Here is a 17,174-nt window from a genome sequence, read left to right as displayed (position 1 = left end):
AAAGGAAAGAAAGAAAGAAAGAAGGAATAAAACTGATGTAACCACACAAATCATCTAAAAGTTGGTAGATATCACTAAACCTTTCTCTTTCTGATGCAGATTTCATATCTAAGATCACTTAACATTTCAATGAAGGTCAAGCATCTAACTTCTCGCAAGTTGAGACACTTGCAAAACTGTATCATTAAAATTCGGAACTATAAATGAAGAAGAAAAACCACATTAACTACTTTCTTGCATTGGTACCATGTTACATGCTTTCACATACGTTATTTCATTTACTTCTCCCAATACTATTTTTGAAATAGGGGTTCTCATCCCTACTTTATGGGCAAGGAGACTAAAGTCCAAAGAAAGTGCCCAACATCACATACACAACTGGAAGTGTGGAATTTAAATTCCAGATTTGCCTGATAGCAACAAACAAAGGACAGATTTTAATGCTAAATGAGGGGAAAGTGGCCTGGGTGCTTGGGTGACTCAGTCAGTTTAGTGTCCAACTCTTGATTTCGGCTCAGGTCATGCGTGATCTCAGGGTCGTGGTCATGATCTCAGGGTCGTGAGATTGAGCCCTCTATTGGGCTCTGCACTCAGTGCGAGGTCTGCCTGAGATCCTCTCCCTCTGCTCCCCCCACTCACGTGCACTCTCTCTCAAATAAATAAATAAATAAATCTTTAAAAAAAATAAATGAGGGGAAAGTGGCCAAATTCCCTCAAAGTTGCTAGTAAAAATAAGAATAAAATTAAAGAGTGCTATTAAAGAGGACAGTTACTTTTACTATGCATGAGCTTCAATGCTCAGTATCACAGTTAGTCCAAGGGAGATACCATCTTCTTACATTGGGTTTGTTTTTCCTTTATAGACTGTTAAAGACTGAATGTTTGTGTCCCCACAAAATGTGTATGTTGAAGCCCTAACCCCCAGTGTAATGGTATTAGGAAGTAGAGCCTTTGGGAGGTAATTAGGTTTGGATGAAGTAGGGAAGGTAGAGCCCCATGATTGGATTAATACTCTTAGAAAAAGTGGAAGAATGATCAGTGCACCAGCTCCCTGAGCCATGTGAGGACACAGCAAGAAGGGGGCCATGTGCAAGCCAGAAGGAGACCTCTCACCAGGAGCTGAACTGGCTTGTTATTTGATCTTGGACTTTCAGCCTCCAGAACCGTGAGAAATAAATCTCTGTTGTTGAAGCCCCCCAGTCCGTGGTATCTTATTCTAGCAGCACTAGCAGAACAAGATCAAGTCTCAGAAACACATAGCCACATAGCATCAGAAACACTCCCTTAGAAGGAAGAGCTGTTCTTACAGCAGAATGCTGCTTGGTAAAAATAGAAAGACTGACAGAATATGAAAACCTTCAGTCGATGCTAAATCTAATAGATTAATATTGGATGACGAAAAGAATATTTACATAGTTCATAAAAATCTTCCTATAAATCACTTATTAATTACAAAGAAAATAGTATTTTGACAGTGGAGAAATCTGGCAGATGCCAGCCACCTCAACCAGTGATTCAAATCGGCATCACCACCATTAAGACAAACCAGTACTTTATAAGATTTTTGTAAAGATTTTATTTATTTATTAGAGAGAGAGAGAGCGTGTGCAAAAGAGCACAAGAGGGGCAGGCAGAGGGAGAAGCAGGCTTCCCACTGAGCAGGGAGTCAGCCATGGGTCTTGATCCCAGGATCCCGGGATCATGACCTGAGCTGAAGGCAGACGCTTAACCGACTGAGCCACCCAAGCGACCCAAGACAAACCAATATTGTTTGGTTTGACACACTGAAAGGGCACAATACCACTTCTGTGAAATTATTGCCAAAAAACATATAACCTGAAGGTAATCATGACGCAAGTCAGACAAATCCAAGTTGAAGGACATTCTACCAAATAACTGTCTTGTGTTTTTTTTTTTTTAAATGTCAAATTAGAGAAAATCATGGGCGCCTGGGTGGCTCAGTTGGTTAAGCGACTGCCTTCGGCTCAGGTCATGATCCTGGAGTCCCAGGATCGAGTCCCGCATCGGGCTCCCTGCTCGGCAGGGGGTCTGCTTCTCCCTCTGACTCTCCCCCCTCTCATGCTCTCTCTATCTCATTGTCTCTCTCAAATAAATAAATTAAAAAAAAAATTAGAGAAAATCAAAGAAAGGCTGAGAAACTGTTCCAGATTAAAGAGACATGACAACTACATGGATGCATGATCTGAAACTGGATTCTGGCTTGGGAAAATAAAATAGCTATAAAGGACATCATTGGGGCAATTAATGGAATTTGCACATGAACCATGAATTGGATAATAGTATCATATCAATGGCAAATTTCTTGTTTTGATCATTTTGCTGTGGTTATATAAGAGAATATCTTTTTCTCAGCCAGTATTCTGAAGTGTTTAGGGGTCTCCTAGCACATGACATCCCCAGTTTACTCTCAAAAGTTTCAGAAAAAAAAAGAAGTCATATACACATACCATACAGAAAGAGAGAGAATGATAAAGCAAAGGGGCCTAACTGTAAACAGTTGGTGATGCTGTGTAACGGGCATACAGGATTCCTTATATTATTCTTACAAATTTCTTCTAAATACGAAATCATTTCAAAACTAAAAGTTACAAAAGTGTGCTTTTAATCTCAAACAAAGACCTTCTCTAGATGTTAATTTGGGGGCTGGGGAAACACTTCAGGTAATTACCATAGATTTTTCTTTCAAGCGTTTGAATTATTTTGCAAATCAAAATAAGAAACTCAGGAGAGTTCCAGAAATGCATAACGCTAATTTCTATTGGAAATGTAATCTACTCTTTTTCTCTAAGTGCTCATCAGACATTGCCTGAGTACTGGTCATTTTGTCAGAAGTGGTTGTTTGCAGTGAGCCCTTTTGAGAACAGAACATTTTATGAATCCAATTTCATAAATGGAAACAAAATGTATGCAAACAATAAAGGCTGAAAGAAACAATGAATCTACTCAAAATAATTTCAAAAGACTTGGCCTCATTTTCTTAATCTTGATGTTCATTTTATAAACATTCTGTACAGGAAGCTGAGTGACAGCAGGATTGTTTAGGGAAGAGAAAGTAGGTATTTATTTTCTTATAAAGTATTTATAAATTAGACATCACACGAGGCTACTGTTTCTTCAGTTTCTTCATTTATCAGTTTTCTAAATTACCTTTTCCACTCTCTATTTCTCCACATTAGACTGTCCACCAGTGTTTACTGGGCACCTTCTAGGTGTTGTAAAAATACAAAAGAAGGCTGGGACCTGGGTCTCGGTGGCAGAGACTGCTAGTTGCCTGTTCAACACCCATTTCTTTCTCTAATAAATTACCTTTATTGTCGGGTGAATCAGTGTCCTCAGCTATAAAATATTTCCCAGCCTTCCTTGTAGATGTGGTGGCCAACGAGCCATAAACAGAAGTTATAAGGTGAGGCTTCTGGAAAAGGTTTGAAGAATTTGACTGGGAGGCCAATGCTTTCCCCTTACCCCTTTCTGCCATCTTGCCTGGAACACAAATATGACGACTGGCTTCGAGAAGTCATCTTGTGAACACAACAGTAAGGCCTACACTGCAGGGGGTGGCGAGGGGAAGAGCTAAATGAGGCTAGGACCATGAGACTCTCAGGGTCCACATTATCACCTGGCCTGCTTTCTTGGGACTCCTTTTAAGTGAGAGAAAAATCAGCTTCTACCTTATTGAAGCCATCATGGCACTGGATCTCTGTAGCAGCTGAATGTAATTCTTAAATGATATAATCCCTGATTTCAAGAGCTAAATGAGAAGAGAAGACTAGTGCACCCAGAGCACGTGGAGAACACCTCTAGGTGGTATCGTTAGGAGTCAGCATAGGCAGAAAAAAGAAGAGCTTTAGAATCATTTACTCCAGTAGTTCAGTCCTCAGCTTGGCATTTTAGGGCATGTCACCTGGGGCAAATTATCTACCCTTTCTGACCCTTGGTTTCCTCTTTAAAAAGTGAGGATGACAATAATTACCTTTATAGTTGTAATGAGGAGTACAGATAATGGGCCTGGCACTTAATAGGTTCTCAAAAAATGATGGTCATAATTTATAACGTAGACAACCTCACAGAAGGATGAAATCTATATGCACTGAAATTGTCAGGAAAGCCTCAGAGAATAAGTGGGATTTTACTGGCAGTGAAGGATGGAAATGTTCAGAGTGGCTGAAAGGGAAGGGTGTTCCACATGGATAAAGGGAAAGGCAAGGTGAAGCATAGGTGAAGATATGGGCATTGGCTGAAGAGAGCACAGTTGAGAGTTATAAGGAGATCAGTATAACTGATACTGTAGAGTTGAGGAAAATAGAGCAGCACAGATGGGGTGGGACCAGGGTAGCAGAGAGGGGCTGGGATCAGGTGGAAAGCCAAAGAGATGTGTGTGTTAATATGAAAGAGCACAGGAGAATCCATCAATTTTATACAAAAGGAGTGATCAGAACAGACATAATAAAAGCCCACTGCACTAAGGTGTTCAGTTATCCTAAGTGATTTTCTTTCGGAACAAGCGACAAGGAAATGAGTCGGAGTGCCAAATGGAAGGTGAATGTCTAATCCAAAAAAGTAGCCATTAATTTAATGGAAAGATTGCCTAATAGCAAACATTAATCTAGTTGTTAGAAAGGTGCTGTTGAGTCCACACAGCCACACAGCTTTCTTCCTGTGGTTTTTATATAAAATGAACTTTTGGCATTTGACAAAGGTGGTTTTCACTAAAAAAAAAATTAATCAGGCCAAGCAGACAAAATGTTTCCTTGTGCAAACCATAAAGCACCAGCAGGAACTTGCCCATTTTGATTCTAATGGTATCTTTTTCTCTATCCCATTTGAAAAATCTGCTTAGTAATGCCATTTGTTTCCGGCAAATATTTCTGAACTTTCTCAAGGTAAAAGTTAAGAGGTCCATTAACCAATCCCTCCACTCTTTGGTTTTCACAGAATCACCAAAAGAATCACCAAATGATTGTGGCTTTTCCTAGATGTTCCGGATGCAAACTGGTAAGCTACACCAATTGTCAGATTCTTACAGGCCTGTACTTCCCCAAGAGAGCCCACCCACAAGTCCCAATTTGAGAAGTCTTCTCTTCCTTCTCAGAGTCTGAACTAGAGTAGGTAATAGGAACTATAAACAAATGGGTAGGAAGCTTGGCTTGAGTAATCACATCTCTGCGCTGTCATGCAAAAAAGCGTGAACTTAGAGTGAAAAGACTTGACTTTGAGTTCTGACTCTGCAGGCAAGATGGGAGATATTGGGCAAGTCATATTTCCTGACCCTCAGGGTCCTCTCCTATAACATAAGGTTATAGCCCTTCCCTACTTCAAGAATTCCTTCCTTAGGAGAACTACATAAAATAATGCCTGAACATACTCTGTAATTCTTAAAGAATTGCAAATGTGTGATGGTTTCAGTAGGAACTTAGAGTGCCTATCCACCATGTTCCTTTCTTTGGGAAGAGTCCCCATCACGCCCTTCCACAGGTGAACCCAGGAAGCCATATTTGAAATAATCATCGTGATGATAATTTAAAAAACAGGAGCCACAGTTTGGGATGATGAAAAAGCTCTAAGGATGGATAGTGGTTATGGTAACACAACTGTGTGAGTATACTTAATGCCACTGAATTGTACCCTTAAAAATGGTTAAAATGGTAAATTTTATGTTATGCATATTTTTCCATAATACAAAACTTAAAAAAAAAACTAAGAGCCAACACATATCGCGGACTTCTTATATTCCTTGACAAGGGATATTTTATTTCATCTTCCCAATAACCTCATGCAGTAGGTGCCACTGTTACATACAGATGGGCAGAGACACAGGGAAGCCAAGGAATGGACCCAAGGCTACATGGCTAGTATGGGGTAGGGTTTGATTTGAATCTAGGCAGATGTCAGAGCCTTTCCTCCACCCTCTCCACCAATCAGAGGAAAGCACAAATCACAAAGTCTGGGGAGCCTAGCTAATCATATTCTTGCTTAGGAATTTGATAAAAGAGATACAAAAATTTTGACCGGATAATAGTTGGCTCTGGACTCTTCTGACAAGAGACCTGGTGTCTCTGGCTCCAAGGCAAGTCAAAGTTCTGTATGAGTCAAAGCTATAAGGAAACCAGGAGCAGGCAGGGAAAGGCAATCTAAAGAAAACAAGAGACCAGAGAGGGAAAATGAGGAGTTCTGGATAACTTTCCAATTCCTACATGTGCCTTGCATTTTGTATCTATATGTTTATCAATAAAACTTCTTTGACTTAGGCTGCTCCAATGAGCTATATAATTTGCAACTAAATGAGTTCTAATTTTTCAATAAAGTATTTCAAGAGTAAAGAGAAGCTGTGTATGCAAAAATAACTAGAGCATTGCTTTTATAATAATTAAACATTGGAAAGAACTGAGCCACCCAACAGCTAGGAAATAATAAATCACACAATGGCCAGTCAATGGAATATTATGTAATCATGAAAATGCACAAACAGAAAAACTGTATATGAGTGGAATGATTACAAAAGGGAAAAAAAAATATAGCCGCCTTGGTGGCTCAGTCAGTTAAACATCTGTCTGCCTTCGACTCAGGTCATGATCCCAGAGTTCTGGGATCAAGCCCTGTTTTGGGCTCCCTGCTCAGTGGGGAGCCTGCTTCTCCCTCTCCTCCCTGCTCATGCTCTCTTCACTATCTCTGTCTTTCTCTCTCTCAAATAAATAAATAAAATCTTTTTTAAAAAATTGGGAAAATATATTGAATGCTGTGATGGTATGAAAGAAGTATGTTATATGTGCGTGTCTAAGTGTGTGTGTGTGTTCTATATTGTTAAAAAATTGCATTAAAATTTTCCCCTCTTCAGCCAGCTTCATTTCAGTATTCCTCTAAATCAAATTTAATCTACATTGAGATCTCACTCCCATAACATTTAATTTTCATAATCATTGGGGTTTCTTCCCTCTCTGTGCAATCAGGCATTCAGAAAGCCAGGGGATGTGCTAGTTAGTCACAGTGGTCATCAGTTGATACTGTTCCTTCTGCTCCCTAATGATGCTTTCAAGCACCATCTTCCAATATCCATCAAGTCTGGGTAGACTTAAAGATGAACTGCTCAGCCATTCACTCCACCAATCTCAGATGCTGCGTTCTGCTCACCAAGCCACAATCCATAAAGTCCAGCTTCCTTGTCTCATACCTGCTCTCTTTCCCACTCTTTCCCGGTTCCTCTTGTTGCCTGTCCTAAAATTTTGCTTTCCATTTTCTTGCTTTTTTTTTAAAATAAGAACTTTATTGCTAGGATTTACATACCATCCCATTCACCCATTTAAAGCATACAACTCAACGGTTTTCAGTATATACACAGAATTGTTCAGCTACCACCATAGTCAATTTTAGAACATTTTTATCATCCCCCAAAGAAATCCCCTACCCATTATCAGTCATTCCCCATTTTTCTCCAGCTCCCCTACTCCCTGAAGCCCTAGACACAAAAATCACATTAAATTGTTGAGAAAAGTTAGAGGGCTCTTAAAAATCTCCTCTCTTAAAATATTTGATAGAATAATCTAGTTTCCTAACTGGAAGTAATTTTAGAAGTCATTTAATATAATTTTTCATTTCTCACCTTCTAAACACTTTTAGTGACAAGGAGCTCTCTCTGCCCTCTAGTATAAAGTAACTGCAAAGTGGCTGCCCGCACTCTTGCTTGAACATCTCTGGGAACAGAAGTGCCAAAGTGTCTTGGGCTGACTTATTACAAAGTTCTCCCTCATGTTTGTTTGCTTTAATTGCCACACAATTGTACGTTAGTTTCAGGTGTATAACACAGTGATTTGACAAGTGTATACATTATGCTATGTTCACAAGTGTAGCTACCACCTGTCACCTTATCATGTTCCTACAATATCATTGACTATATTCCTCATGCTGTGCCTTTTATTCCCATGACGTATTCATTCCATAACTGGAAGCCTGTATCTCCCACTGCCCTTCACCCATTTTGCCCCTCCTCCAACGCCCTCTTCTCTGGCAACCATCAGTTTGTTCCCTCACGTTTTTTCTGTAGTTTTCCCCCTTTCGTTCTAGTCCTCTTGGGGTCAAGTCTATCCCGTCTTCCCCCCTGATATTTCCATTTATCACTGCAACAGACAATTGCTCTGAAAGACAATCACTCATCACAGCTCCCTCTCCACTGGAAAAATACTTGAAAATTCATTCTTGGAGCATCTTGGACCACAAGCTTCTCTGTGGGCAGAAAATGATGAGCAGTGTCACAGGGAAAAAGCAGACATGCATGCATGCACACGCACACACACACACACACACGCACCTGTGCATACACGAACAGAAGGATGAAAAGAGAAGAGCACCAGAAGAGAGTAGGGGCCAATTGCAAATGGAAAACCCAGCAAAGGGGTCATGGGAAAACAGCCCTGACTGTGCGAAGTGAAGACGGACTCCCCATCCCCCAGCAGATCTTTTTTCTTTCTGTCTCTGGAATAGGTGATACCATAACCATAGCTGTGTTATGTCTTAGCATACCAGACGCCCATGGAATCAAAACAAATGAAAAGACTGCTTAAGCTAGTTTGGAAAAAATAGGTGGTTTGGATAAACTGACTAGTCAATCTCCCATGTAAAGCTGTTAGCAGGCTATCTGGGAGAATGCTGGGGTAAGATGCTGCCCCACAGGGATAACCTTTTGTTCTAACCAGCATCATCAGCATATTTTGGATAGGAAAAGATAACTTTCAGCTACTGCAATGACAAGAGGAAGGGGACACAGGAGCACTCTAGGAAACATAAGATATTCAAAAGTCTTGGAAAAAATTAGGCAAAAAACAAAAAAGCAAAAATACGGACAATATACCTAGCCACCCAGCTTGAGGAGACCCTCAGTCATGAACACATTTTACACATATGTACCCATCCCCACATACATCGTAAGAGGATAAATCCAAATGTTTGCTCTCTTTGGAATTTTCATGGCAAATCTGAGTTCAGGCAAAAGCGAAGACCTCTCTGGATCTAAACAATCTTAGGAGGCAGCCATTTCTCCCCATTTTAGCCTATGCTGCTCCTATATTTGTCTGAGCCCCTCATAATTGGGCACCAGAATTCATTCTTCTTATTCCTGAAATTTAAATCACTACTAGATCTTCCTATCCGATCTAACTTTCCCTGTAATGTAAGTACCTCTTTTGGGCTCCTGTGCTTTTAGTAATAAAGCATCACCAAACAGCAGTAATTAAAAGATGTTCAGAAGTTGGAAAGTAAGAAGAGAGTAATATAAACACAATAAAGAAATGCCTGTTACTCTCATATGATTTCTCTGAGACTAGGGGCTAAGGATCCTTCTAGCTTTCAAGGGTATGTATTAAAGAAAGACTGTAATTCAAGGTACCGCAATCTTTGCTCACAAGAGTGAAAAAAGACAGTGCTACTCAGGGATGGCTGTAGAACTTACTTACTGATGAGTAACGGGTCATTTTTAAAGCATTTGAAAGCATCAGCCTTCAAGAGGTTTCTATCTGGGCATCGTGGGTCAGCACACGTTTGCTAACGCACATACCAAGCGATGAGGACTGAAAGCAGGTTTTTCCAACCACTGCAGACAAGCAGAGCCATGCAAATGAGGACATTCATCAAGGTCACTTTTTCTTCAGATGTCCCAGTTTCAGGATCACAGAATTTACCAGTTTTAACGCCTGACAACACCCAGCATTCCACTTTCCTTCCTCAATAAAAGGACGTGTAAGAACCACCGGACTAGGCTTGACAAGTGTGCATCTGGGAAAATTACAGTCATTGCCCTCCGCTCTAAATCCTGCACTTAGAACCTGTATTATAATCCAGCTCTTAATCAGAATGGATTCTGCTACAGCTTAAATTACCAGGCATCCCTTCCAAGCCACCCCAGTGAAACCTGTGTGACCCACTGGATTAAAATTCATTTGACATGTGGCAGTGCCCAAAAAGGAGAGTGCCTGCCATAGGAGGGAAATGCAGGGCACGAGGCAGGAGTACACAAAATCAGTAACACATTTTCAGAAAGTGGGGGTTTGGGGGGAGAGGGAAGAGAAAGAAACAAAATGTCCCAATAATTTAATGGCAAGGCTGGAAGAGAGCATTTACAGCTATTCCAGGACTCTCCAACAGAAAGCTTTTCCTGGATGCACTGTCATTCCTAATACTGACATAGCTCTCAGGCGACAGCTCTGACTTGTACACACGGTCACAATGCCTTTCACACAGCATGAGGAGAGCATACCAGAAGGCTCAAGAGGCATCTGGACAGTGCACAGCAAAACGAGAAGCTGACACCCCTCTGGAAAACTCCATTAAAACACACCATTGGCTGGGGCGCCTGGGTGGCTCAGTCATTAAGCATCTGCCTTCTGCTCAGGTCATGATCCCAGGGTCCTGGGATGGAGCCCCGCATTGGGCTCCCTGCTCAGCGGGAAGCCTGCTTCTCCTGCTCCCACTCCCCCTACTGGTGTTCCCTCTCTCGCTGTGTCTCTCTCTTTGTCAAATAAATAAATAAAATATTTAAAACACACACACACACACACACACACACCACTGGTCTATTACTAAGTCACATTGTCCATTTTTCTGCTTTATAAAGTCAGAGATGTCGGAGGGCATCTAGCAGAATCAGTCCCCCAGGGGAGGGTGCTAAGGGGGACCATGCAGCCAAGGGACGTCCCTTCAGTGAGCAGAGGGAAGGACGGGCTGGAGACCTCCCGTCCATTTCAGACAAACACACGGCCATCCACATTCGGGCTGTGGTTGCTAGGTCTCTGCCAGTCGTATTCTATAGTGAAATAATACGCTCCTGACACCACACAGACCACAGGCCCACTGATTTCCTTCCCACCGGGTACTGTTGCCTCAACATGGCCAGGATGGGATTCTCCCAGCAACAGGATGCCGAACCCTTCCACAGCCAAATAACGCACTTGCCACCATTTTTGTTTGCGTCATCTTCCCACAATGGCTTCATTCCTTCTTGAAGAGAAGGAAGCCACTGTGGCCTGTCAGATTCCAGGGAGGTACCACGTGGAGGCTGTAAAGCCTTCCAGACTGTTCTGCAGAGTCAGAGGAGCCCGTCTGTTAGATGTTCTGTTCGCAGTTCTGGGAGCGGGTGGGATGGCGGTGGTTCTCCTGGGCACCACACAATGTGCTGCGGGGATGCTCTGCTGGTCCAAAGACAACAGCCTTCCCCTTGCCACTGCACTGGCTCCTGTCTCATTCCATTTCTCCTTCTCACCATCTTCCGACGTGCTCTTCGTTCTGCTCAGGGTCCCCACCCTTACCATCTTTCAAGGCCTCGAGCTTCCTCGCTGCCAAGGTCACCCCTGCTTCCCAAAGTGAGTCTATCACTTGTTCTTTTTTTTTTTTTTTTAAAGATTTTATTTATTTGACAGAGAGAGGCACAGCGAGAGAGGGAACACAAGCAGGGGGAGTGGGAGCGGGAGAAGCAGGCTTCCCGCTGAGCAGGGAGCCCCATGCGGGGCTCGATCCCAGGACCCTGGGATCATGACCTGAGCCGAAGGCAGACGCCCAACCGACTGAGCCACCCAGGTACCCCAAGTCTATCACTTGTTACATGAGAATATTCGGGGCCAGCTTTGTGGGCATGTGCACTATGCAATGGGGCCCTGTGCTCAGAAGGTTCCCACACTTGGTTTAAAGCTCTGCTGTCATCATTTTGAAATTCTTTTTTTTTTTTTTAAGATATTATTTATTTACTTGAGAGAGAGAGAAAAGAGAGAGCAAGCACAGGTGGGGAGGGGCAGAAGGAGAGAGAAAGAAACTGAAGCAGACTCTGAACTGAGCACGGAGCCTGACACGGGGCTCGATCCCACGACCGTGAGACCATGACCTGAGCCAAAATCGAGAGTTGGCCGCTTAACCCACTGAGCCACCCAGGCGTCCCGACTAAAATTCTTAATCATCTTTGGAACCAGGGGGGCCGTTCTTTCATTTTGCATTGGATCCCACAAATTATGTAACCTCTCCTGACAATATTTCGAATAGCTTCATATCAAAACTCTCCATTCATCTGGACATTCTTTTTAATATGACCCGATTTAGGGTCTTTTAAACCTGGTTGTTCTTCTCTGACTTTAGTTCCCAGAACTCCCCACAGACTCTACATATGATTGAGTGAGTGTGGATTACAGGGATGCCTCAAGCAATGCTATTACAGAGGCGCCTAAGATTGTGTATTTGCGGTAATAGAAAGCAATTACTGTTTACTATATGACAGGCATTATGTCAAGCACGCTACATGTGTTACTGACCTTATCACAATCCTCCTAGTTTTTTTTTGTTTTTTAAAGATTTTTTATTTATTTGATAGAGACAGAAAGAGAGAGAGAGAGCGACGCACAAACAGGGGGAGTGGCAGGCAAAGGGAGAAGGAGACTCCCCGCTGAGCAAGGAGCCCACATGGGACTCATCCCAGGACCCTGGGATCATGACCTGAGTCGAAGGCAGATGCTTAACCGACTGAGCCACCTGGGCACCCCAGCACAACCCTCCTAGTTAAGAAACAGATTTATTCCCAGTTTTCAGGTGAGAAAACTGTGGCTTAGAGAGGTTACCCAACTTGCCTTAGATTGTAGCCATAGGTGGCAGAGAACTCCAACCCAGGCCTGACCGAAGGACCCTTCCACACTACGCTCTGCTATGGTTTCTCCCAAGTTACTACAGTTATAGAGGCGCTGACTCTTTGGGAGGCTGGATGCTGCCCATACGGAGCTGTTACCAATTCTGACTTCTGTCAACTAATTTTCATCTAGGGTGATTCCGCTGCCTGCTCTGTGGGGGCTGACTGGGCTACTCCCACATGGCCATTTCCTATTCCAGGTTCATGCTGTTAGGCTCTTTTCTGAGGTGCCCTTCCAAGCTTAGTCTCTATATTGGTTTCTAATTGCTGCTGTAACAAATTACCACAAATTTAGTGGCTTAAAACAACAAATTTATTATCTCACAGTTTTGCAGGTCAGACAGCTGGAATGGGCCTCACAGGGCTCAATGAAGGTGTCGGCAGAGGCCCCATCCTTCTGGAGGCTCTGGGGGGGGTAGTCCATTCTTGGCCTTTTCCAACTTCTGGAGGCTGCCTGCATTCCTCAGCTTGTGGCCATGGCACTCCAACCTCTGCTTCTGTCATGTCTGCTTCTCGGACTCTGACCCTTCTGCCTCCCTCTCATAAGAACCCTGTGATGGCATGGACTACCTGGAAAATTCACAATAGTCTCCCTGTTTTAAGGTCAGCAGATTAAAAACCCTAATCCCACCTAGGATTTCCTCTTGGCACGTAGCATAATATACTCACAGGTTCTAGGAATTAGGACGGGGACATTTTTGTCCATGTCTACACACCACATACACTCACACACACCCACACCCCTAGCTCCTCATGGGACCTGGATTCCAGGGCCTTCCCCTTCCTACAGATGCTGCTCATCTTCCTATGGATGCATTCTGTTTCTTCTGTGTTCAGTCAATAAACGTTTATAAGCCATCTATTGTGAACTAGGCCTTCGGCTAAAGGCAGGGGATACCAAGAAAAAAGACTAGTTCCTGTCCTGAAGGAGCTCGCGTTTTGGTGAAGCTGACAGAAAAATCACAAAAAGACAAGAAAATACAGCAAATCCTGGGATGGAAGGGAGCACAGGAGAGGAAGGGGCACTCAGGACTTGGGGCTTGGGGCTATGCAACTATTCCTGTCCTAGACCCACAAAATCAAGACAGTAGAATTCACCATGGAACATTAAGGATCTGTGATCTGGTCTCTGGTGTCCCTAAAGTATCCGTGCCCAGGGCTGCCAGGCAGAGCCGGGCTGCTCACAGACTGGGAAGCAGAGGAACACGTAAGTCTCCCTCTGTGCTCCCGAAGGCCTCACTTCAGTGCGGGCTCAGTGGCAGCCAGGAGTTACTCATTACCGAGGTGAGGAGGATCACTGCCCAGTGGAACAAGCTTTTATAGTGTTCACAAGGGACGGACTCATCCCCGATGGTTGGTTCTCCCATTTCCCCAGTCTGGACCTGACCTAAAAGAAAGTCTTATTTTGAAAGCTGAAAAGGGAAGACATTGTTAAATACACCAAGAGGTAGTTTAGTTCCTCTCTGAGTCTGAAATGTAGAGTCTGAGGAAGGTGATAGGACTTGTAAGCTTTCAACGAATTTATGTTTGTTTTAGATATCTATCATAGCCCAGTTTCCTCGATGTGCCTGATGACTGACCTTTGTTCCTACTCTTATCATAAGAAACCCAGAGGCTATCATCTGAGTCTCTAGCTCAAGCCCACAGACATCTCACAGGAACCGGACCTTATTTCCAGCTCAGCACTGAACTCTACTGTCTCCTTTCAGAAACACAAGTGTGTCTATTTATCTATCTATCTATCTATCTATCTATCATCTATCTATCTATCTATCATCTATCTATCTATCTATCTATATCTATCTATATATTTTCACTTTCATATTTAACCTCCCTGGCTATGAAAAGCTAGGCTCTCTTATTTAGAACACACACACACACACACACACAAATTTCCTTCCCAAACCAAAAAGCTACTTTGATGAGACTGGACTCATGTTATGTCAGGTGACTGTGAAATTCCCAGTATTTGTATAAGGCTTTATAGTTGGCCAAAGATGTCCTCGGCCATTGAATCTTGCTCCTCATAACCACCTTGTGAAACAGTGTCCTCGATGGGGGTCCATTAAGCCCTAAGAAACTTTCAAAGCCGTAGTCCCCTGTGAGAACGCTGACTAAATGGGGACTTTCCATTTTTTCACTAAGTTGTATAGAATAAATTCTGCCCTTCATCTACAAAGGACTAAACCAGAAATCAGTTTTATTCTCTGCTTATAGTCCCATATCTGCTCTATGGCCATCAGCCTCAACCTGAATACCTCTAGTGACATGATCATCACCTCTTAAGACAAGCTCCATCTTTGGTTGTTTCTGACTGATGGGCAGACAGAGAAGTTTATAGTTTAGGGACATTTTTGTCCATGTCTGCACACCACATACACTCGCCAACACCCACACCCCTAGCTCCTCATGGGACCTGGATTCCAGGGCCTTCCCCTTCCTATAGATGCTCCTAGTGCATCTACAAGAGGGCCCGCAAGAAAGGACACCTTCATGGGGTTTGGTGTGAGCCCATTACAGTTTTTCTGTATTGGAAATGGCCAACGAACCCAATCAGATCCTTTCTCTTGGACAATATGAATGACAGGGAATCACAGAAAAGGTAGGCCACTGAATCTAATGTCTTTCCCTTCCAAATAATGCACGAGGCCTTCTGTTTATCCCAATCCTTGAAGTACTGGGACTTGGAGTTACTGTGGCTAAAGAGGACATTGCCTCACATCAATGTAATACAACTCCATTAATGAAGAGAATTTGGATGCTTCTCCTCCTTGAAACTTTCAAAAATCAAATATAAAGGTCTAATAAAGGTAAGGACATGAAATCTCAGGAAGATTAAGCAACCCAGAAGTCCCCTGGCTAGGAAGTGGGACAGCTAGCTTCTGAAACCCTGGCTACAGATTTTAGTTAACTAAAAACAAAACAAAACAAAAAAACCTAACTGAAAGTTTTAAAAAATTAAAACTAAATAAAAAAATTTTAATGTATGTTTTTAGATAAAACAAAAACCTGTAACACAACTTGGATGAATCTCTGGGGAATTATGCTGAGTAGAAAAAAAGCCAATTCCAGGTTACTATATATGATGCCATTCATATAACATTTTTGAAATGATGACATTTTAGACAGGGAGGCTAGATTAGTGGTTGCCGGGGAGAGATGGGGACAGGGGTGGGAGTGGTGGTCAACAGACTTTGACTCTGAGCTGGGTGGTATGGACATTGTTCCTTCTGCCCAGGGCCAAAGCAGCGCGAGTTTTAGGTCAGATGTTCTTCAATGAGCCAACCCACAGGAAAGGCCTGGCTTCCAGAGCAATTTCTCAACTCACTGTCTACCCCAGAGAAATTAAGCCAAGTTGTAAGTTTTTCGAATGGTTAGTGTGACATTAAGATTTATACACAGGTACTTGCCTGGGGAAAAAGAATGTTTACAGCAGCTTAGTGTTGCAGGGTCAACTGGACTTGCAGGTGACAATGAAGATTGATGACAACCTACAAACCATCGCATCTGGTTTGTGGAAAGGCAGGGTGACCAGATGGCTTGGGAAGTGAAGCCTGAGAAAAGAGCAATTCCAGCTAGGTACAGCTCAGTTCTTTCTGAGCTTTTGACTGCTCACAGCCAACAGGTCAATGGCAAGGGCAAAGATGTACATGCAGTCTGGCAGACAGTGCAAGAGAGGAGTGACAAGAAAAGAGACAGCAGAGGACATGTATAGAATTTGCAGCTTGAAGAGACTGTTTGGGCTCTGCCTCTTAGAGACTGAGAGGCTATGAGCGAGTCTCAAGTCTCTCTGTTTCTGATTCCTTATTTGCAAAACAGAGCAATGAACCCTTGCTGGCCTACATTACTAGTTGGTTGGGATGAACAAATGGGATAATGTAAGTAATAAATATTCTATGAACACATACATTCTTTGCAAATGCAAAGAATAGTAATGTGATTTGGCAAGATTCCTACTGGTGGTCTCTAAGTTTCTGGACCTATGATTTGGCAAGTAAACAAATTCTGCCTGAAGGCTGATGGGTCTGTGGCCCTCAGGTGAGCATCACTAAATGATCAGGTCTTGACAGCAGCCACTGCACTTCCCATCAATTCATGGATGGGGTCATATACCATGGGAGAGCAAGGGAGCATGATGGGCTCCATCTGAGCTGAGCTCTAGTAACTTCAGCCAGCTTCCTACCATACTTCCATAGCAGATCCTTGGTCCAAAGCTATGCATATAGAAAGCCTTTAATAATGAATGAACACTCATCTAATTTGGTGAGGGTTCTTTTCATTTCTACTTATGTAATTTGGGAAATCACTGCTTTGGGAAATGCTGCACAGGAGAGGGGAGACTATCATGGTGGGTAACAGTCTAGCCAGAGACCCTGTGGGAGGGAGGCACTTCGGGTTGAGTTGAAAACCCTCTTTGAGAAGTGGCATAATGGGGCAGAAAGCAGGTTGGCTCTAAATGCAAGTAGCTGTGTGACAAAGACCTAGCTTCATCTCCTCTGAGTCATGG

At 42.9% G+C, this 17,174-nt stretch overlaps 1 pseudogene; it reads right to left on the bottom strand.

The window, feature by feature from the left end:
• Positions 1-9,493: 9,493 nt before the first annotated feature.
• Positions 9,494-11,634, bottom strand: LOC118018955 (annotated as a pseudogene).
• Positions 11,635-17,174: the final 5,540 nt, after the last annotated feature.

The sequence above is a fragment of the Mirounga leonina genome, unplaced genomic scaffold (genome assembly GCF_011800145.1).
Source record: "Mirounga leonina isolate KUSES-001 unplaced genomic scaffold, KU_Mleo_1.0 Mir_173, whole genome shotgun sequence".
NCBI lineage: Eukaryota > Metazoa > Chordata > Mammalia > Carnivora > Phocidae > Mirounga > Mirounga leonina.
This window is presented reverse-complemented; position numbering and strand designations above follow the sequence as displayed.